The sequence below is a fragment of the Lynx rufus genome, unplaced genomic scaffold (genome assembly GCF_022079265.1).
Source record: "Lynx rufus isolate CCGP_SWC_20201006 ecotype Redwood Valley unplaced genomic scaffold, mLynRuf1.p SCAF_11, whole genome shotgun sequence".
In the NCBI taxonomy this organism is placed as follows: Eukaryota; Metazoa; Chordata; class Mammalia; order Carnivora; family Felidae; genus Lynx; species Lynx rufus.
In genome coordinates, this window is record NW_025814825.1 from 21,082,215 (window position 1) to 21,104,811 (window position 22,597).

General features: G+C 44.1%; 1 protein-coding gene across 2 annotated transcripts in view; it reads left to right on the top strand.

Annotated features, from left to right (window-relative positions):
* PRXL2A (peroxiredoxin like 2A) overlaps window positions 1-22,597 on the top strand; it is a 47,168-nt gene that overhangs the window by 791 nt on the left and 23,780 nt on the right. The window lies entirely within an intron of this gene.

The following is a 22,597-nucleotide window of genomic DNA, read 5'->3' on the forward strand; positions in this document are numbered from 1 at the left end:
TGCAGTTGCTACATAAGCCAGGATTTGTACTCTTGGACACTTGTCCCAGAGGAACAAAAACTTACATTCATAGAGAAACCTGTATGTGAATGTTTATAAAAGCTTTATTCACAGTAGACAAAACCTGGAAATAACCCAGATGTTTTTCAATGGGTCAACAGTTAAACTGTAGTCCATCCGTATCTCAGAATACTACTCAGCAATAAAAAGGAATGAACTGGGGCGCCTGGGTGGCTCAGTCGGTTCAGTGTCCGGCTTCGGCTCAAGTCATGATCTCGAGGTTCGTGGGTTGAAGCCCCGCGTCGGGTTCTGTGCTGACAGCTCAGAGCCTGGAGCCTGCTTCGGATTCTGTGCCTCCCTCTCTCTCTGCCCCAACCCGCTCTCATTCTGTCTCTGTCTCTCTCAAAAATAAACCTTAAAAAAAAAAAATTAAAAAGGAGCGAACGAGTGATACCCGAACAACTTGGACGAATCTGAAGAGAAATCATGCCGAGCACAAAAGCTTGTAGGAAATTATGTCTAATCCCAAAAGGCAGCAGACTCTATGGTTTCATTTATAAATAACCCCACAAAGGTGGAGGCTAGATTAGCAGTTGCCATGGCTTAGGGCAGGGGTTTGGGAGGGATGATGTCGTTATAAAAAACAACAAGAGGGGTTTTTGTGCTGATGGAGCTGTTTTGTATTTTGATTGCGGTAGTAGATCCGCAAACCTGCACATCTGAAAAAAAAAAATTGCTTGGAATTAAACGCACCTACAGGCAAGTACAAGTCAACTGGAGAAATCTTGAATCTGATTGGTTGGTTGTATCAGTGTCAATATCATGGCTCAACAGTTTTGCAAGATGTTACTATTTGGGGAAACTAGGTAAAGAATCCATGGATCTCTATATTATTTCACACAACTGCATGCACATCTGTAAGTATCTCAAAATAAACCGTTTAATTTTTTAATAGTTGATACACTTCTCACCTACGCTCCATTTTCAAACATCCTAAATTATCCCAATAATGTACTTTGGTTTTTATTTATTTTAAAAAGAAAACGTTATCTTTTATGTTGAATTGCAATCAGTTTTGCCTAATTGCCACCTAGAAAGCTAGACTAACATACACTCCCATTTCAAAGTGGCCATTTCTTGGGGCACCTGGGTACTTGGTCTGTTAAGGGGCTGACTTTGTTTGGCTCAGGTCACGCATGATCTCGCAGGTCATGAGTTCAAGGCCCGTGTCGGGCTCTGTGCTGGCAGCTCGGAGCCTGGAGCCTGCTTCAGGTTCTGTGTCCCCCTCTCTCTGCCCCTCCACTACTCATGCTCTGTCTGTCTTTCTTTCCCAAAAATAAATAAACATTAAAAACATTTTTTTTCAAAGTGGCCATTTCTTCATACTCTTGCCACACTGAGCTGGTTATTTTAGTTTCATTTTCTGTCCATCTGATATGTGAAAAACAGTAGAGTTCTGTAGAGATATTCCAGATACTGACCCCTAATCAGATACGTGTTTTGCAAATACACACCATTATTATCCCCATTTTACCAACAAAGAAACGGAAGCACAGAGACAGTTAGCCTGCCTGAGTCCCTGTGGCTAGAAGTGGGAGAGCCAGTGTTCAAACCCCCCACGGTTTGGTTCCAGAGTGAGGGCCTGACCTCACTCATCAACACCGCCCTCAGAAGAGTAGCCTCAGAGCGGCCCCTCAGTGGCTCAGTCGGTTAAGTGTCTAACTCTTGATCTTGGCTCAGGTCATGATCTCATGGTTCACAGGTTTGAGTCCTGTGTCAGGCTCTGTGCTGACAACATGGATCCTCTTTGGGATTCTCTCTCTCTCTCTCTCTCTCTCTGCTGCTTCCTCACTATCTCTCTGTCTCAAAAATAAATAAACATGGCATTAAAAAAAAAAAAAAAAGCAGCCTTGGAAATCAACTGGTTAAGGGAACGGGCTTGCAACCTGACTTATCCCTCTCCCAACAGAGATGGCCCCAGTCCACAGCCCAGGACAAAGTCAAGACGGGTGACCAGAGTCTCACAGGCTTTACCAAAAGCTTGTTTTGCCCAGGGACTGAGTGGCAAAATAAAATGGCCAAGTCCCTTCCGTCTCCCCAGGGCAGTGCCTGGAGGTCACTGCCAATGCTTGTGCTGCCTCTCTCTGGTGGACACATTCTCTAGAGGAAGCTCGATGCCTTCACTGGGTGTATGGTCTTTCTCGCCTCTCTCATTAAGGTGACATTATGCATCCCACCTCTGACCAAGCTGGCTTTGCTTTTAGGGAGCAACTGAAGACTAACCTGAAGAGAGGCAGCCGTGCCTTCCTTGCCTCCTAGTTCTTGTGGTTGGCACCTCTCTTCACCTGTCCTGTCGCCCTCTTAGGGCAGCTATGGCCGGCAGCAGCATTAATTCAGGCAGAGGAGGCGTTCAATGACCACAGTAAGCCCAGTGCACGGAGAGATGGTGGCAGAAATGACAGTAGGTGAAAGACATGGAGATTGGGAGAAGGGCACGTGCAAAGACACAGGGGCAGGAGTGAGTACTCACTAGAGCGTCAGCAGGGTTTGTGTGGAGGAACTGCTGGAGGGGCTCAGGGTGCAGGAAAAGGGCTGGATTTGAGAGATGCTGGGGAGGAGGTATCCACAGTGAGTGGGAAGAAGTCTAGAATGGACCCCAGCTTTTATTTGCTTAGGGAGAAATTAAGAAATTAAGGGGCTGAGTAAATTTGCTCCAAAACAACGCTTGATTAAAAAAATTTTTTTTATGTTTATTTATTTTTGAGATATGGGGGGGGAGGGCACACAAGTGGGGGAAGGGCAGAGAGAGAGAGAGACAGAGGATCCGAAGTGGGCTCTGTGCTGACAACAACGAGCCTGACACGGGGTTCGAACTCTCGAACCGCGAGATCATGACCTGAGCCCAAGTCAGTTGCTTAACTGACTAAACCACCCAAGCACCCCGTAATGTTTGATTTTGAAGTGACTTTGAAATCAGAACCATTCCCAGGGAGCCTGGGTGGCTCAGTTGGTTAAGCATCCGACTTTGGCTCAGGTCATGATCTTAGGGTTTGTGGGTTTGAGCCCCGTGTTGGGCTCTGTGCCTGGACCCTGCTTTGGATTCTGTGTCCCTCTCTCTCTGCTCCTCCCCCACTCACACTCTGTCTCTCTCTTTCAAAAATAAATAAACATTAAAAAAAATTTTTTTAAATCAGAACCATTTTCAAAGAGTAAATGTTTAGGATGGAGTACTTCTTCCCCCAAAGGATACGTATTCAGTCAGACTTTCTATACTTGCTTTTTTTTTTTTTAAAGTTTAAGTTTTTATTTTAATTCTAGTGTGGCTCACATACAGTGTGATAGTGATTCAACAATTCCATACATCACCCTGTGCTCACCATCACAAGTGCCCTCCTTAATCCCCACCTAATTAACCCAAACCTCTGCCCACCTCCCCTCTGGTAACCATCAGTTTGTTCTCTATAGTTAAAGAGTCTGTTTCTTGGTTTCTCTCTCTCTCTCTCTCTCTCTCTCTCTCTCTCTCTCTTTCTCTCCTATATTTTCCCTTTGCTCATCTGTTTTGTTTCTTAAATTCCATATATGAGGAGATGAATGGGTAAAGAAGATGGGGTATAGATATATGCAATGGAATATTATTCAGCTATAAAAAAAAGAATGAGATCTGGCCACTTGCAACATGGATGGAGCCAGAAGAAAATGTTAAGCAAAAATAGAGAAAGACAAATGCCATATGATCTCACTCAGACTTTCTATACTTTCTAAAGGGAATATGCGAATTTCCACTTAACCCTTAAGTTTATTCCTTCACCTGTGTTTAAAGAAAGAAACATACTTTAAAAAGCATTATCTTGGTTCTCAAGAATACTATCTGACTTATGCTGGATATTTAATATGTGCCAGGCCCTATGCTAAGGGCTTGATTACATTATCTCATTCAACGCTCTCAGCAACCCCCTCCCCGAGTTGGGCACTTTAATAATCTCCATGTTATGGCTGAGGAAACAACTAAGGCTCAGAGATTAGTGGTTGACTCAAGGTCAGACAGCCAGGAGGTGGCATTCGGGTCTGTCTATCAGGAACTCACACACTTGACTGCCAGGCTGTGCTGCCTCACACCTACTGATAAAGGAAGTTTAATCCCCTGTCCGTGGACATTTTGCTCCAAGTCAATTACAGTCTTTTTCTTACCTCGTGGATGAAATGAAACCTTCAAAAAGCTTTCAAATGATCATTATCCAGAAGCATTTAAGCTCACTCATGTATATTTTATTGTCTTGATTATCACCCAAAATTAACCAACGCTCTAAGCATTTGCAATCCCAAACAGGATACTTCAAAAATCCAGGTTAGATCCTTTAAAGCCACTTATAACCATGAAAGTGATAAGGTCCATAAGTTAAAGCTTTTCCCAATGATAGAGTAACATCGTCCAGTGAAAACATTCTTTTGAGTAACTCGTACTTAGTGATATTCTTATATTTTTCCATAGATTGTAAATATTTTTCAAAAGGTGGAATAATATCCTATGGGGGAAATAAACACCCCTCTTCTCTCTTTGGAAAGAGAATGAGAAGAATGACTTTTGGAGAACAAACACAAAAGCTATGATGTCGCAACTAGATATGGTTGGAACATGAAAATGAAAATATAAGTATTAATATAAGTTAATATAAGTTTTAACTAACAATGTAGCTAGAAGAAGATGCTTGTCAACAAAGAAACACTGGTGAGTGATTTTCATAATAGGATTAAAATTTATGATTTGTATGAAGACAGTTTAATACTTGAGCCAACAGCTCCTCAGGGATAGCTTACAGCTGAGTCATATGAGTAGAGGGAAAGTCCTTCAGGTCTTTCTGCTTTCATGTTTGAGTTCTGTTTGTCAAGAAGAAACTTCTGAGGCCTTTCAGCAATAGGCAAGTCCGAATGTCACCGAAAGAAGAGAATCTCAGTTAGTGTTCCCAGAAAGTAGACCTTTGGATGCCATGGTCAAAAGTCATGCTGGCACCAGATGGGGTTTCTTGAGTCTTCTCTAGAATCATGGCCAAAAGATACCTCCTTCCAAAGAAATGGTTAGAAAAGAAAACAATTCTTTGGTTGCCATTGTCCAAAAAGGCAACTTTCAGGAATAAAACAGGATCCAAAGATATCATTGTCCGGAAATACCACACTTGCAGATAAGTTTAGGCAAAGTGAATTGGAACAATCAAAGAGAGTACAGTTCAGAGATAAGGGTTGTTGGCACAAAATTTGCTCCATAAGGGGCACCAGAAAAGAAAAATCCACATATAATGCCAAGAAGGGAGAAATTGATGACAAATCATGGCCCCTAATGGTAAAACCCATGGCTATTTTCAGCCAGACCACAATCGTTCCCCACCCCTCTCTGAAAAAGTCACCGCTGGGGACATATTCCAGAACCATAATGGGCCAGAATAAAATATCTTCAGATCATTTGAAACTACATGGATGCAAATAGCTGAGAAGAGACTTTGCAAGAATTATCACCAGGAGAGATGGTGATACACATGAGCCTGACCAAGGGAAAAAACTTCATGAATAATGACCAAAAGAAAGCAACTTTATGAGAAAAGTTAGCCAGGGAAAAATTCCTCAATATTCATCACTGTCACAATCAGTGCATAAAATCAGTGTTTATGAGACTCCTCAAAAATCAGTTGCTGAATAAAGAGATTCCTTGAATAAAATTAGCCACCAAATAAGTAGCCCAGGAGAGACCCTTGGAGGCCTGAGATCCTTGGATAAAGATACTCAAGACAAGCCTCTTCAAAAAGGAGTGTTTAGGTGGGGGGAGGCACCTGGCTGACTCAGTGGGTACAGCATGTGACCCTTGATCTCGGGTAATGAGTTCAAGCCCCATATTGGATGTGGAGCCTACTTAAAATAAAAAAGGAGAGAGAGAGAGAGAGAGAGAGAGGGAGTGTGTGTGTGTGTGTGTGTGTGTGTGTGTAGTTCATATTTTTTTAAAAAAGAGATGATTGAGGGCACCTGGGTGGCTCAGTTGGCTGAGTGTCTGACTTCAGCTCAAGTCACGATCTCATGGTTCGTGGATTCGAGCCCCGCATCGGGCTTGCTGCTGTCAGCACAGAGCCCACTTTGAGTCCTCTCTCGCCCTGTCTCTCTTCCCCTCCCCTACTCGCACTCTGTCTCAAAAATAAATAAAAACATTTTTAAAAATTAAAAAAATTTAAAAAGAGATGATTGGGGCACATCCTTCAAGTGACATCAGTGGGCATCTCATCAGAGGGCAAATGTGATTGAGACCCAGTTCCCCAAGCAGCTTCTTCAGGGAGGCAATCATGTAGAAAAGACCGTGACAAAGACATGATCTCTTACAAGTCTATTCAGGAGCAGCTGAATCCAATTAATAAAAATCCAGAAAGAAATCCACTTCCCTCCCCCAAATTCTGGTCTGGAAGAAGCATTCCCAGTGTCCCATTCAGGACGTAATTACAGAGAAAATGGCATAGGATTGTCCAGAAAAGAAGATATTCAGAAAGTTCATACAGAAAAATAACACCCAACGATCAAGATGTTTAGAACAAAACCTCAAAAGAGGCTTGCTTGAAAGATGGTTTGTTGAATCACTGAGAAATGATAAAACTAAGCAAATCTGGACATCAGGAGGAATTAAACCAATGTATAAGGGCAAAGTGTCTTGGGCTTACTCTTCAGGAGTAACAGGTTTACAGGTTCTGTAGCACAATATCCTGACATGAATTCAGACACGTTACTATTCATCTCTATATCCCTTTGGAACAAAATATCAAAAGAATTACCATCATCATGGGTCAAACTACTAAATAAACAATCCTAAATAAAGAACAAGTTCTTCAGAAATGTCACCACAAATATTAGTAGATAAGTCTGGTCAAATAATGCCATCTGGAGATTAAAAGTTTCAAGTATAAGATTAGTCAGGATAAAAATCTTTCAAGTAATTCTTTAGAAGAGGAACAAGTAATGAATATTTTGAGCCAGGACAATTCTCCCCAGCATATGCTGTCAGAAAATCTATGGAGAGGCTCCAACTCAGCGAAGTTCCCTGGAAAACATTAACCAAAGGAAAAAAATCTTTAGAGAAAGATAGCCAGGATCAAATGTCTTAGGAATAGGGAATAGTTTGAAGTAAGTCTGAGCTGACACTGAGCTCACAATGCTGTCTGCCTGAAACCCTTCAGGAGAAAGTGCTCAGCAAATTGCCTCTCCTACGAAAATTTCATGACGGGTGCTTGGTGGCTCAGTCAGCTCGGCATCCAACTCTTGATTTGGGCTCAGGTCATGATCTTGTAGTTTGTGAGTTTGAGCCCCACATCAGGCTCTTTGCTAACAGTGCAGAGCCTGCTTGGGATACTCTCTCACTCTCTCCTTCTCTCTCTCTGCCCCTCCCTGTCTCTCTCAAAATAAATAAATAAACATAAAAAAAAAGTTCCATGATCTCAATTAATCTTTTTTCAGGAAAATCAGGTAACCAAGGTAAAGGAAGTCCAGACCACATATTCCCACAGATGTCATCTTGAAGTGCAAACTCTGTAGAGTGTTACCCAAGCTAAAGCTGTAGAGGGAACTCTTCCTTCAGTTTTCTATGACCCTTTTCTAGAGAGCCATGAAGGCATGAAGAACTTTCGCCACTTCAAGGTTAATCCGCTTACCTTTAGTACTTCAAAAATAGTCTTTGTGAAAGTTCTCACAAGATCTACAACAGCCAAATTATGGCAACGGTCCAAGGGTCCAGCGACTGGTGAATGGATAAAGAAAATGTGGTGTATACCCACAGTGGAACATTACTCAGCCATAAAGAAAGAATGAAGTCTTGCTGTTTGCTAGGACATGGATGGAGAAAGACAAATACCATATGATTTCACTCATATGTGGAGTTTAAGAAACAACACAAATGGGCAAAGAGGGAAAAAAGAGGCAAACCAAGAAACACCCTCACCTATGGAGAACAAACTGATGGTTACCAGAGGAGAGGTGGGAGGGGGGGGTGGGAGGGTGAAAGAGGTGATGGGGATTAAGGAGCGCGCTGGTCATGATGAGTGCAGGGTGTTGCACGGCCGTGTTGAGTCACTATATTGTACATCCAAAACGAATATTATACTATATGTTAACTAACTGGAATTTAAATAAAAACTTTTAAAAAAAGGTTTTCAGAAGAGACAACTCCAGACTAAGATCAACCAAGACGATACCTCTCAGCCAACAAAAATGAAAGTCAGCGTCAAAGAACAAGGTCAATCAGGAGGCAGTACTGAAAGAATGATTCACAAAGACTTCCCTCTAAAAAGGGATGAAGTTCCCAAAATGTTTCTGCCTTCGGAAACAAGTCGGGAGCTGAGAGGGGATGTTACCAAATTGCCTCTTGGGAGAGGTGGGTGTTGGAGGTAACAGACATCAGCGAGAAGAGATAGAAAAATCCAGCCACACTTCACCAGGAGGTTCCATCACGAGAGCTACGTTCCCTGGAGGCTGTTCATGAAAACTGGACTGCTCGTCATATCCCCCCCACTCTGATTCAAATTCCTTCTCAAAAGCGGTTATTTTATAGGCAACCATCACTTTTCCACTGTGGTTAAGTGATACTCCTTAGACATGAAGAATGATGGTGAAATCATCTAAGAAACTGTTTCTCCCTAGATTATCAACAAAAAATGTAACAAAATATCAAGTCTAAAGGTGCATCAAATACTTCAGAAACTCCAGAAGAAAAAGTAAATGACTGGGCACCTGCCTGGGTAGCTCAGTGGGTTAAGCTTCCAACTTTGGCTCAGGTTATGATCTCATGGTTTGTGGGTTCGAGCCCCGTGTCGGGCCCTGTGCTGACAGCTCAGAGCCTGGAGCCTGCTTCAGATTCCCTGTGTGTGTCTCTCTCTGCCCCTCCCCAGCTCGTGCTCTCTCTCTCTCTCTGTCTCTCAAAATTAAATAAAAGGTAAAAAAAATTTTTTTTAAGGAAAAAGTAATAACTATATGGGTACCTAATAAGGAAATGAGCGGCGTATAGTCCCTTATCTCAATGAAGATTGGAAACAACAACAACAACAACAAATAGAGAATTGGTAATGAGATCGGTCCATTTCTACTTGATTTTCTCCTCAAGGAATTTTTTTTTTAATGGAAAGAAGCATAACATAATGATCAAGGGTCAGAATTTTGGGTTCAGTAAGACTTGGGTATAAATCCAAGCCCTGGCATGCATTTACTAGCTACATGGCCGTGAACAATTTACTTAATCTCTCTGTGCCCCAGATGCCTGACTCCCCTGGAATTAGGATGCTTGTAAGCTTTCCCATGTAAAGTCCTTTTGGGGTTTCCATGAGGCAACATACATAAGTGCTCAATAAACAGTACCTATGGGCCACGTTTCTCCAGCTCAATATGGCCTCTAAAAACTACTAATTAAAAGTGATTACCCATATTTTAATGGTCTCGCTTATTCCACTAATCAGTTCAGACCCTTCCCTAGATTTTGTCATCCCTAGTGATATGTCACGTCAGCATACGTACGCTGCCATGTAGTATCTCTCCTGCTCAGTGAATTTGCTCCCTCTGCTCTCTAAAGAATGGTTTGAAGGAACCTGCCACCAACCATTCCTCCCTTCCACCTCCATGGCCACCTCCAAGGGCTGAAACTTCACCAGAATCCCAAGGCAGAGCTCTGAGCCTTTGGGGAGTTCTGGTAGCAGTAGAGAAAAGAACTTCTTGCCACTTTATGCCTCCGGCAGTCCCTCTGCTCCTACAAAGGAAGTGAGGCATGAGAAAGAGCTTGTTAATGTATCAAGATGTGTAAAGATGTAGATACAAAGTTGTACAGCAAAATGTATTTATAATAATGAAAAACCTGAAGCAATGAGAATGCCCACCAATAGGGGGAATGAGGTAGCATGGTTAAATGCTCATATGGTGTGTGTGTGTGTGTGTGTGTGAGCGTGAGAGAGACAGAGCTGGGGTGGGGGGAGAGAAAGATGTGGGGTTTGAAAAGATGCTATAGGGGCGCCTGGGTGGCGCAGTCGGTTGAGCGTCCGACTTCAGCCAGGTCACGATCTCGCGGTCCGTGAGTTCAAGCCCCGCGTCGGGCTCTGGGCTGATGGCTCGGAGCCTGGAGCCTGTTTCCGATTCTGTGTCTCCCTCTCTCTCTGCCCCTCCCGCGTTCATGCTCTGTCTCTCTCTGTCCCAAAAATAAATAAACGTTGAAAAAAAAAATTAAAAAAAAAAAAAAAGAAAAGATGCTATAAAAGGATCGGGTTCTTCTACCTTATTCCAAAACTCATGAAATAAGGCTCAGAATCTACATAACTACAAATAAAGCTTCTCTCTCTTTTAGTATGTCTTGCTCCTGTCTGATTAGTGTCCTTCTAGTACCCAAGTGAAGGAAAAAAGGAGGAAAAGACAGACTAGACGTTGCCAGGCACAAGTTTGACTGCCCATCTGCACCACCAGGGGGCAGTATCAGATGATGGGGACGGGACAGAGGTGCAGGGGAGGGGCTCCAGGTTTAGGGAACTTTTCCAAGCCCTGCCTGCCCACCTTTCCCCTCTAAGGGTTTTGTTTTAGGTAACTGGCAGAACGCGGTATTGTGTCCCAGGTTCCACTATGCTTAGCATGCAACTTTTTCGTAAAACAAAGATAGGAACATTTCCTGAATAACTTCACAGAACAAAAGAGAACACATAGAAACATAGTCTGACAATTTTAAGAGAGGATCACAAAAAGAGGGCTTTGATTTGGTGTTTAATATCTTGTGTATTTCAAATAGGTAGATAGAAAGAACAAGTCGCATTACCGAATTCATCACGAAAACATTCCGCTATGACTCTAATTCAGCCATTAAAAGCAATCATGTAGAAACATATGTCATGACATAGCAAATGTATTATCTCAGGGCATATGTTTATGTGTCTGTGCAGGGAGAACTATATAGAAAGACGCTCATTTGAGCGATAGGATCGCTGCTGAATTTTTATGTTTTGAGTACTTTCCTGTATCACTTAAACTTCTTTATGAATGCTTTATAAAATTAAAAAGAAATAAAGCAATATTTCCACTGGGAAAATAAAATTTATTTTTTTTAAAAAGTGAAATTTATCCGTATGAATCTAGGCAGTTCAATTTCTTTACTTTTAGAGGTCTGAAATATACATTATTTTTTTTAATGTTTTTATTTTATTTTTGAGAGAGAGTGAGTGTGTGTGAGAGAGAGACGGAGACAGAGAGAGAGTGAGAGAGAGAGCAGGGGGAGAGGCTGGGGGAGGCCAGAGATTTAGAGAATCCCAAACAGGCTCCAAGCTCTGAGCTGTCAGCACAGAACCCGTGTGGGGCTTGAACTCACAAACTGCAAGATCATGACCTGAGCGGAAGTCGGACACTTAACTGACTGAGCCACCCAGGCATCCCTGAAACATGCATTTATAACCTTGGCCTTCTCCGTGACTGTTTGATGGGATGCTCCATTCTCCAGTCTTTGTGTTGCCACAGGATTCTTCTGCACCAACCTCCAGAATGGGACAGTAATTTTTCTGGCCACTTTCTCTACCAGTCCTTTCTCTGGGTGGAGAACTGACCTCTCTGGTTATTGAGATTTTCATGTGCCTGCTCGTTGTGGCGTCACATCTCTCTCCTGGGGAGACTGAATCCATCCAATGTCACACTGTTTGGTGTCCTCCCCCGTGGTCTTGTGAACCTGTCGGTACGTGTCAGAGGCTCAGCAGGCCTTCCTCCTCTCTGTTTCAGCTTCTCAACCTGCAACTTTGGGGAACGTCCATCTCTATGGACGGAGATTACCCCATTCTTCAGTTTAGCTGGTTACCTATTCCTCTGAACGTAATCAGGAGTGAACCATTACTCCACTGAAATACAGGCAGGACCCCCTGAAACTGTTCTCTTGTCATAACGCTGCCCTTCAGATTTGAATTATTATAACGGCCTTTGCAGTGGCCATTATCCATTGCCCATGGCTACTGTTATGGTCACTAATGTAACCACCATTAACTAAAGCTTCTCTTTCCTACGAGTCATAGTCCCTTCAGAGGTCTCATTGTCAAGAAGTCAGTCTCTGGTTATTCGACCTGCGAACATCCACCTCTGGCTTCCACTGGCCCCAGTGACACTGAAACGAGTTAATTCACATATAGCACACAGAGTAGTGTGCCTGGCGCATAAGAACTCCTGCATAATATATCAGCTGCTGTTGCCCTTACTGTTGTTGTTGTTATGCTAAACTCAGGTAATTTTAGACCTGTAGTTGTGGGGCGCCTGGGTGGTTGAGCTTCTGACGTTGGCTCAGGTCATGATCTCAGGGTTCTGTGAGTTCGATCTCCCCCTCCGGCTCACTGCTGTCCGCACAGAGCCCGCTTCAGATGCACTGTCTCTCTCTCTCTCCCTCTCTCTCTCTCTCTCTCTCTCTCTGCCCCTCCCCTGCTGATGTGAGCTTTCTCTAAAAAATTAATAAACATTACAAAAATAAAATCTAAAGACAAATCATAAATAAATAAATAAATAAATAATAAATGCATAAACCCGTAGTGGTGATATTACTGTCACTGCCACGCCCTCACCATTCTCCCCTTTGTGCTGACAAAAGCCCCGGCCTGTGTTTCCTCCCACAGCCGTGTGGTGTCAGAAGCACTTCACAAACTTTCGTCTGAAAGGTCTTTCGGCGGGGATTCTGAGCTGGCCCACGTGGCTGCTTATACAAAGCACCAGGCCTAGATGAACAGATCTTTGATGGACTGCAGACCGGTTTCCTTTTTGTATTTACTTCCATGGAGGTTTCTTTACCACTTAATTTTGTGTAAAATGTCCCTGCTTTAGCCTCTGTATTTCTCATTAAGAAATTATTAAGTAGGTGCCCCTGGATGTCTCAGTCGGTTAAGTGCGTCCGACTTCTGCTCAGGTCACGATCTCATGGATCGTGGGTTCGAGCCCCACGTGGGGCTCTGTGCTGACAGCTCAGAGCCTGGAACCTGCTTCGGATTCTGTGTGTCCCTTTTCCTCTGTGCACCCCCCCCCACTTGTGCCCCCTCTCTCTCTCTCAAAAATAAATAAACGCTAAAAAAAATAAAAAAATAAATTATAAGTAGAGGGGCACCTGGGCGGCTCAGTCAGTTAAGTGTCCGACTTCAGCTCAGGTCATGGTCTCTCAGTTCATGAGTTTGAGCCCCGCATTGGGCTCTGTGCTGACAGCTCAGAGCCTGGAGTCTGCTTCAGTTCTGTGTCTCCCTCTCTCTCTGCTCCTCCCCTGCTCACGCTTTCTCTCTCTCTCTCTCTCTCTTAAGAATAAACAAACATTAACAAAATGTTTTTAAGAAATTAGGAGTAGACCTTACTATAGAAGGGGCAACTTGTAAATAAGAGTGGCTATATATCGAACACCTCCCAGGTGCAGGCACTGTCCTAGGAGGGAAAGCCCTTGCTCTCCTGGAGTTTACAGAGTAAACCGAGGCCAACCATGAAGATGAAGCTGGAGAAGGCACCGAAGCCACTGTGCAGATCGTCTTGTACAGGGCAGTAGCTTATGAAATTAGCAGCCCCAGCCTGGACCTGGACCCATGGCAAACCCCACACAGGCAGACCACGTGAGGATGCTAGGCCAGGTCGTCTGGCAGAGGCCAGTTATCCTCAGGCTGCGTGGCTGGTTTCAGGCATGAGATGGAAATTTTGCAAAAGACATGATGTGTCTGCAAGTGTGTTTAATTTGGCCATCCATGCACCTATCCATGAATTCCAGAGGAGTTATAACCTTATCTCTATGTTTTCCTTGCACTGTGACCTTAACCAGATCACTTAACCTCTCTAAGATGATAGTAATGCTTGGGGCACCTGGGTGGCTCAGTTGGTTAAGATCTGACCTCGGCTCAGGTCACAATCTCACGGTTCACGAGTTCAAGCCCCATGCCGGCTCCGTGCTGACAGCTCAGAGCCTGGAGCCTGCTTCAGATTCTCTGTCTGTCTCTTTCTGCCTCTCCCCTGCTCATGCTCTGTCTCTCTCTCTCTCTCAAAAAATAAATAAACATGTAAAAAAAAAAAACCCTTTTAAAATAAAGAGGATAGTGATGCCTTCTTTTGTTTTTCCTGAAGTTTATTTATTTTGAGAAAGAGAGAGTAAGCATGCAAGCGGGGGGGGGGGGGGGGCGGGGAGGACAGAGGGAGAGAGAATCCCAAGCAGGCTCTGAGCTATCAGCGCAAGCCCCCCACCAGGGGACCGATCTGGAAACCGTTGAGACAAAGACCTGAGCCAAAAATCAAGAGTTGAACTCTTTTTTTTTTTTTTTAATTTTTTTTTTCAACGTTTATTTATTTTTTTGGGACAGAGAGAGACAGAGCATGAACGGGGGAGGGGCAGAGAGAGAGGGAGACACAGAATCGGAAACAGGCTCCAGGCTCTGAGCCATCAGCCCAGAGCCTGACGCAGGGCTCGAACTCACAGACCGCGAGATCGTGACCTGGCTGAAGTCGGACGCTTAACCGATTGCCCCACACAGGCGCCCCAAGAGTTGAACTCTTAACTGACTGAGCCCCCCAGGCACCCCCGTAAAGCTTTCTTGACAGAGCCGAGGTGAGGATTCCTGAGATGGTGTATGTAAAATGCGGCAGCTGGCCAGACAGGTCATGAGCGTACGGCGATTGGTAGTTACTGTCGCCACTGTGGTAACAGATGACACAAAACCATCCAATACCAGGCACAAGTCCGTACCATGCTTGGCTCTGCACACATAGAGAAATTGGTCCAACATAATCCTTGTCTCCAGGGAACTTCTAATCCAGTCACGGAGCAAATCATACGGCAAATAATAATTACTCAAAGCTGATTGGAAACACGTATCAGGAGAGGAACCGCAAGTCTCGAGAGAATCCAAAGCAAGAGAAGTTGCCGAGGAGGTAGGAAAGGGAAATTTACTGAGACTTTTGGATGTAAACACAGGCAGGGGATGGAGGGGCAGAGGTCAGGCCCATGTACCCAAGGTGGTGCAGACGGAAAGCCAAGCCCACCACCCAGGGTGCCATTTATTGGATAAATGAGAACACAGCCTGCAGCCCGCTAGAAAGGTCCATGCAACATCCCCCGGATAAGGCTCTTTCTTCTCTAAGGCTTGCCGTAGCTGACAAACTGAGTCACAAAGGTACCTCCCTGGGAAGAGGGGAACTGTGGCGTTTGCTCAGAGAACTTTCCAAAGTGCCTGGAGAAAGATGAAGCACTTATCTCAGGTCCTGGAGCCTCCTGCATTCCACCACCCCTGGGGACACATTTAGCAAGACCCTGTAACACAGGGCAACCCAGTTTCCTTATGGCTAATTATAGCCCAGAGCTACACAAGCCAACCACCAGTACAGGTACTTTCCTGCTGGGAAGGTCAGGGAAGGATTCAAGAAGGGGGTGACATTGACCTGGGCCTTGGTGGGATCCGGGGAAGAAGTTCTAGAAACGAAGAGCAAAGGAAGACAGAGGCAGAGGTTGGAATGCACGGACCTTGTCTGGATCTGGTAAATGAGCCAATTCTGCCGGAGCAGAGGAACCCTGTGCCACCGACAAGGGCTCCAGTTCCAGGTGCTTCCAGGGCTGCTGACATTGTGCAGGAGTCTGGGCGAAGGTTTGGAACGCCTTATCTCGTCATAATTTTACACACTAGATACTATCATCTCCGTTCTTCGTGAAGACAGTTTCAGGGAGATAAGTGACTACGGTTTCGGAGAGAAAGGCTGTTAAAACTGGAATGCGACCCTGACCCCAATTTCTAGCAAAAGTCATTATGCAATGTTAGCTTTCAGTGAGATATGACTGGAAAAGTACATTAAGGTCAGGTCAGAGATGGCCTCGAATACCTAGCAGAGTATCGTGTTCATTGACGCTAAATCTCTGTGGTGAGACCATTTTGGAGGTCTGGAAGGTTCTGGTGGTCTCCTTAAGCCTGAGTAGGAAGGTGCATGCAGACTCAAGCCAACGAACAACCAGGATGCAAGGCCAGAAAATCTCTGATTTGAGATAGGGTGGTGACTGCTGGGCTTGTGACTCCAGATCCAGGGCACGGGAAAAGGCTTCCCAGGTACTGGGCGTGCTCCCTCTGCCATTCTTTGGCAACACTCTGGGCTGTGTCATCTTCAGGACCCAAAGGGGCACTTGACTGGTTTCCATAGTTATGTATACTTAGGCCCAAGAAAAATGGGCCACTGGGAGGCTGATGATACGAGAAAAGATAGGGTGGTACTGATGAGAATTTAGGGCCTCACAGGCCCTCTCCTCACTACCCTGGGAGCACCCCAGGGCTTTGGGTTCCTCCTTTCCCCAATGGAGGAGGAAGGAAACTCAACAGACCTGCTGGAAAAGCAGGCTGCTAGAGCACGGGAAGTAGCCGGCTGTGAGTCAGGTCACCTTGAACAAATGGATGAAGAGCTTGGGCAAATGTGTGTGCCATCTGTAAAACAGTAGGACAGACCAGGTGATCCTGAAGAGCCTTCAGAGATTGATTTGTTGCTGTTGTCGTTCCATTTTTTATTGTGGTAAAAAAAAAAAATTGCAAAACATGTTACCACCTTAACCATCTTGAAGTTTATAGTTCAGTACATCAAGTATACTCACACCATTGTACAACTGATCTCCAGAACTTTTTCATCTTGCAGAAACGAAACTCCATACCCATTAAACAACTCCCCATGTCTGCCCCTCCCCTGCCCCACTGGTAACCACCATTTTACTTTTGGTTTCTAGGAGTTTGACTGCTTTGCATACCTCATATAAGTGGGATCGTACAATATGACCTTGTGACTGCCTTATTTCACTTAGCACAGGGTCCCCAAGGTTCATCCGTATGTTGTAGCCTGTGACCGGATTCCCTTCCATTTTAAGACCAAGTAACATTCCCGTGTATGTATGTATACCACATTTTGTTTACCCGGTCACTCGTTGGTGGACATTGGGTTGCTCCTTCCTCTAAGCTATTGCGAATAATGCTCCTATAAATGTGGCTGTGCAAATATCTTTTCTGAGACCCTGCTTGACTCACAGGTTTAAGATGCAATGAGTTTGGTTGCGTGTTTTATGACTGCTTTATTTAAAAAACAAAACAAACAAACAAACAAACAAAAACAAACCCAAAGAACAAAAACAAAAAACACGGAGCCTCTTGAAGAGTAAACAAATGGAAATTAACACTTCAGATACGCAGAGCGATGTTTATTTTAGGATATTTGGACACTCAAAACTAATATTTTGACATTCGACAAATTCCTAAAGCTGGGTCACTGGAAGGAACGAGAACAGTGCTAAATGTGGGCCTTGCAGAGAGAGTCCTGGCATTCTGTCGCATAATTATATGAACTTCAGTCACATTATCCAGGAAACCCTTTCAGCAGATCATGGGTATCTATTAATATAAATCACTTGTTGGATGAGCCATGCATTGACTTGTTGGAAAATATGGAAGATTTTATGCCAGAAAAAAACATCCTTCAAATTCAGTCATGTATACTGTACCCCCAGGGAAAAACATTTCGAATCCACACATTTTCCTTTGAAAGAAAAGTTTGCTTCTCTCTCCTGAGCAGCCTGGTTGAAAGGTCTGGCCAAGGATCAGGCTTGCAGGAATGTTCCTAAATATTGGAAGCTGCCCCTCCAGCACCGTGACTCAGTGGGGTGGTGGGTGTTTGTTAGATGATTAATTTTTTAGCAAAGGTGTGCCTGCTGGCAGTGGTGCAGAAGTAACTTCAATCACTAATCACAGAATCCTCTTTAGAGAAAACTGTAATGAAACTCGGCTGATCCACTGAACCTCTCCTTGCGGAGTTCATTTCCATAATCAGCGTATGCTGGTCCAGTGGGGAAGGCAGACAGAGTTGGGGGGGGGGGAGGGGGGGGTGGGGACTGTGCTAACAGAAGAAGGAACCAAGCATGGGAGCCCAGAAGAGCGGAACTAACTCCGGCAGACTGTGAGAAGGATCGTGCAGATAATACTTGAGTGGGCATTGAAGGATGAAGAGAAATATTGCAGCAGAAAACCACGAGGAAGGGCAGTCTAGGCTGGGGGAACAGCATGGGTGCAAAGATCTCCTCAGGTTTGGAAACATGTAAGAATGGAAGTATGGCTGAATAACACATGGCACGTGAGGTTAAGACATGTGAAGTCCTCTTAATGAAGTGTGGGCACTCCGGAACAGGGCCACGGTACCCGCAGGGACCCCTGTCAGGAGCCCTGTGCAGAGCCAGTCCCGTTCCTGGCCCCCCGGGTGCCCAAGCGTCTGACCAGAGAGCAGCCAAGGCTTTCTCTGGGGGCCTGAGTGCCTAGGGCCAAGGACAGAGAATAGGTATTGCCTCAAGGGTGACACAGGCACCACTGTGATGGCAATCTGCAGACAGGAGGCGCTGAATTACCAGTGCGAGGCAAAAGCTTTGAGCTGATGTTTCCATGGGCGAGGCTGAGGTGAGTGTGGCGAATGCCCACTGCCTTGCTCCTTCAGGCAGTAGCCATGGTCATTCCTGCCACTGACTGGAAGCTCACCAACATCCCTGGGATGCGGAAACAGCATCCAAATAGGTCCCTGGGTGTCCTGACAGTGTGCCAGTGAGAGGATGCTCTTGATACTTTGAGAGAGTAGCAAGAGTCCGTACGGCCAGGTAACTGGACGCAGGGAGGAGACTTTCATTTTCTCTCAGAAGGACCGACTGGCTAGTGGCACCATTTTATTGTCCAAAGAGGGTTACCTGTGGTTTGGGACACAATGCCTTTTGTTCGTCCCAAACACAGTTCTTCTGTCTGAGACACATACTATACTGAAGAGGACACAACGAAAAGAGACACAAATCTGGACTGTGTTAGGCAAACCTAGACTCTCTCTGGGATGCTCTTCCCTCTGAACATTTTTATAATGAAACCGAGACTGTCTTGGGAAGCCCCCCAATGAATGGAGCCACCTGTCTCCCTAGATAGGTCGGTCTCTCTGTGCCTGGGATCTCTGAGTGCCTCCCCATCCACACTGAAAATAGAGATGATTTTAAAAATAATAACTAATAATTAGGGGCGCCTGGGTGGCTCAGTCGGTTGAGCGTCTGACTTCAGCTCAGGTCATGATCTCGTGGTCCGGTCCGTGAGTTCGAGCCCCGCGTCGGGCTCTGTGCTGACAGCTCAGAGCCTGGAGCCTGCTTCAGATTCTGTGTCTCCCTCTCTCTCTGACCCTCCCCCGTTCATGCTTTGTCTCTCTCTGTCTCAAAAGTAAATAAGCGTTAAGAAAAAAATTTTTTTTAATAAAATAAAATAAAATAATAACTAATAATTAAATGAGAGGTAGGCCCGGCTGGGCCTTCAATACCCAGCTCAAATATTATCTGCACGATCCTTCTCACAGGGATAGAGACACGGATAGAAACCCTTCTCTGATGTCAGTGATTCCTTCCTGTTCACCCTAGACAGGGAATTTGAGGACGTAGGATCTTGGGAACAGAGAGTGAGGAGTAAAAGTTTTCTGTTTCCAGACAACCGAGGGGACCATACTCACCTACTGGAGTACCACCTTGGGAAGAAGATACAAGCCAGTACGAAAGGCTGGAGAAGCCCGATGCATAGGGATGTTGAAATTTCTAAGACTAACAGAACAGATGGGATTAGAGACACCCAACATGATGGAGGCTCTAAGTTCTCTCAGTCTCTGGATTCCTGCAGGATTTTCATAGAGATTGGACCCTATGCACTAAAGCACTGAGAGTGGCTTTAAGAGTCTAAAGTCAAGTGTACTGTCAGTGGAGGAAACCACAGACAACTGACAATACCAAATATTGGGGAGGGTGTGAAGCAGACGGAACTCTTACATGTTTCTGGCGGGAATGAGAATTGTAGAGCCACTTTGGAACACGGTTTGAGAGTGTCTTATAAAGTCGAGCATACATTTAGCATTTGACCATTCCTACATATCAATCTAAGAGAAATGACAGCATACGTCCAAGCAAAGGTTGTACACAAATGTTCACAACAGCTTTATTCACAACTGCCAAAAACCCTTGAAACAACCCAAATACATCCATCAACTGGTGAAGAGATAAATAAATGTTGGCCTATCTGTGCAACGGAATACTTCTTAGTGACAAAAAAGAACAACGTACTGAGGCACACTGCAACATAGCTGAATCTCAGAAACATTTTTCTAAGTGAAAGAACCCACATGCAAAATACTACATACTGCCTGATTCCATTTATATGAGATTCCACAAAAAGCAAAACTGAAGTGTAGAAAGCAGGTAAGTGGATCTGGGGAAGGGGATTGGCTACCAAGGGACATAAGAGAACTATAGGGGGAGATAGAAATGTTCTTTATGATGACTGAGGTGCTTGCTGATGGTACATGACTGTATATGTTTGTCACAACTCTTCAAATTGAACACTCAAAACTCGGTTTACCTCCACTATAGCTTGATAAAAATTTGTATTTTACTAAAGCTGAAAATGATTTTTGAATTCAAGAAAAAAAAAGTGATAAGAAAACTGATACCAGGATTGAGAAACAGGATGTAACTATACAAGGCAGAGTTTTCAGAAAATTATTAGGGAAAACTTTAAATAAGCATATCTTAAAATTTAGTTGGGGCGCCTGGGTGGCTCAGTCAGTTAAATGTCTGACTTCGACTCAGGTCATGATCTCGTGGTTTGTGGGTTTGAGCCCCGCCCGCATCGGGCTCTGTGCTGACAGCTCGGAGCCTGGAGCCTGTTTCAGATCCTGTGTCTCCCTCTCTCATGCCCTTCCCTCATGCTCTGTCTCTCAAAAATGAATAAACATTTTAAAAATTAAAAAAAAAAAACTTAGTTGATGGGGTGCCTGGGTGACTCAGTCGGTTGAACGTCCGACTCCTGATTTTGGCTCAGGTCATGATCTCACGGGTTTGTGAGTTCGAGCCCCATGTGGGCTCTGTGCTGACGTGGTGGAGCCTGCTTGAGATTCTCCCTCTTTCTCTGCCCCTCCCCTGCTCTCACTCTTTCTCGCTCTCTCTCTCTCTCTTTCAACATAAATAAACTTAAAAAACACTTAGTTGAAATGAGCAATGTTTCAGAAAAATATAATTTAATAAACACAATCAATAGAAAAGTTCTTGACTGCCAGCATAACCCAGATGACCCCAAACCTATCAAGGATGGTGAGTTTGAGAGAGCACAATCCACAAGTGACCTTGACTTCTGACACCAACTGCAAGTTCAGAGCCCCTGAGACCACACTTGGGTTTGGCAATTCACTAGAGGAACTCACAGAACTCATTGGAAGCTTTTACGTTCATGGTTATAGTCTTTAACCGGGAAAGGATACACAGTAAAATTAGCCTAAGAAAGAGATTCAGAGGGCAGAGTTTAAGAAAGTATCAGACTCGGACCTTCCAGATGCCCACTGTGGAGTCATGAACAGTGTTACTGGGTGATGGGTGACAATATACGCAGAGTATTGGCAACGGAAGCAGCTCCCCCCCGGCGTTGGTGTTCAGACTCTTTGTTGGGACTCAATCATGTGAACCTGATTGGCTGCCCATGCGACAAATCTCAGTCTCCCTACCCTAAATCCCCTTGTTACTATCTGGTTCTACCAATTTTTAAATTCCAGCAAAAAAAGGGAGAAGGAAATTCATACCAGGATTGAGAAATTGGCTATAACTATAGATAAAGCAGAGTTTTTAGACAAAACCATATTAATTTGAATTACAGTGACTTTATGGTATATTTTGATATTTGGTAAGGCAAATTTTGCCTCATTGTTCTTTCTATCTTTCATAACTGCTCTCAGACACTTATGTTTCCTTACAAAATTTGAATTCTGTATTAGCAAAGTTGCATTCAGTTACAAATGCACATTGTTTATGCCCCATGAGTTGAATTTAATTGCTGTATAAAAATCTTCTAAAAGATTACATTATGATTTGGCACTGAAATGAAAAAGTTATTGTGAATGCAGAAATTCATATGAACAGCAGTAGAACATAAATTCGATATTAGTAAAGGAAATTTGTCATCAGAGAAACGACTTCATTTCCGATTTTCTTGCAAAGCAACAATGAAGAGGTTTATAAAACTAAGAAAGAAAGCTGTCCCCACCCCCACCCCCCCCACACACAAGTAAAAATCTGTTATGTTTTGCTACCAAGATACGTGCAAAAGGATTGTAATGCAATGGAAAATTTGCCAAATCTTTTGAAATAGATAAATTCCAAAGCAATGAGAGGTGGTGTCATCAATTCATGTGTTTTGAAAGACTATCATTAAGATGTCAAACATCTATTAATCAAAACTTCTTGCCGACTTTGAGCAGGAGACAATAGTGGAGCACTCTTTTAGAAACGTCCCATCACCAGTGTTCCTAACAGCCAAATGATAATATTGTGGGACAAACGCAAACATCAGTGATTCTGAGTCCAAAAATGATAGAGAAGAGTAAGACTTTGTATATGATGCTGTCTTAGGAACACCTTAATACCTTTATTTCACTTCTATTTTCCCTGTTAAGTGTGCCCACAATCATTTACGAGATAGAAACTAACCCAGACTTAGACCAATCAGAGTGCAGGAGTACCCTGGCCGCAGTGATTGGCCAACCAGAGTGAGACTCTGGGCTTTGTTCACTC